This window comes from Chrysochloris asiatica, unplaced genomic scaffold, assembly GCF_000296735.1.
Source record: "Chrysochloris asiatica unplaced genomic scaffold, ChrAsi1.0 scaffold00011, whole genome shotgun sequence".
NCBI classification, from domain to species: domain Eukaryota; kingdom Metazoa; phylum Chordata; class Mammalia; order Afrosoricida; family Chrysochloridae; genus Chrysochloris; species Chrysochloris asiatica.
The window spans coordinates 13,039,131-13,040,260 of NW_006408529.1; the positions used below are offsets into that span (position 1 = coordinate 13,039,131).

General features: G+C 43.5%; 1 pseudogene; it reads right to left on the reverse strand.

Moving 5' to 3' along the window:
- Positions 1-796: 796 nt before the first annotated feature.
- On the reverse strand, positions 797-1,120 carry LOC102832419 (annotated as a pseudogene).
- Between the last annotated feature and the right edge of the window lie 10 nt (positions 1,121-1,130).

Consider the following 1,130-nt stretch of genomic DNA (forward strand, 5'->3'; position numbering starts at 1 on the left):
AAGTTGAAACACTGCATACCGCAGAAGTGGTATTTGGTGATGAGGAGCCGCTCCTCCTTAGCTTCAAAAGAGTCACAGCTCTCTCTAGTCCCTGAGTCACACTGCCTCTCATGTCTCCACACTGAAAGATGCAACATTTACGAATTTCAAGAAAAGTACAGCTTGACAGCCAGATGATGGCCAAAGAGCCTTTCAAAGTTCTTATCTATACCCTGTCTCCTAATGATATCAATTTCAGGTCCTTGTATAGAAAACACAACCAAGCAAAGCAAAGACTCAGATATCTGTTTTCTCCACTTCTGAATTAGTTATCTTATAGATTTTGTTTTACAGCTTATGGAATATCAGATGGTGGTATTTCTTGTAAACAGAAGGTTAGCAACAAACAGACATACCTCTTTTCAAACTCTATCAGCTTATACGCAGGTTGGAGCAGACTGCCAGTCTGTTGGTACCAGAATACTAAAGAGAATCTGGTGCCTTGGAGGGCTCTGGTTTGGTAAAGCAAGGGATATACCTACTACTAGCATATGTGCTTGCCACAAACAATTTAGGCTTGAAATAACTCTCTTGTGCTACCTCAGACCCAAATTTTAGCACCAGTTTTCCCCACTTTCCCTGCTGTGGTTTCAAACTTTTAAAAGAACCAATAATCAGAGCCAGAAGACATGTTCCTTATACTTCCTGCCATCATAAACTTTTTCATTCATAAACTTCACTTTTAAAAACCCAATTTTCCTTTCTTCATTTTATGTAGATTCCTGCCCTTATCCCCAATGGCCACTGACAAAAACTTTTATTTTGCAATGGATGAGAGAGACTCTTTCATCTTCTTGGTCATGGATGGGATGAGATGCATGTGGTCGTCCACACATTTGGTCACACAGCTCTCCAGCTTCACCTGCAGCTCCTTACTCCCTGCATTCATTGAGTCTTTGGCTTTGTAGTTGCAATGCATGGTACACCAAGCCAGGCAGTCCTGGAACCTCTCCAACTCACTGGTCACAAGGGCCTGTGCTTGAGCTTGAGCCAGCGGTGCATGGCAGTGTTCAATGCACTGGTGCATCTGTTGCATGGATGCCTGGCTGTCCTCACAACAGTTGGCACTGCCCCGGAACATGATGCCCCGT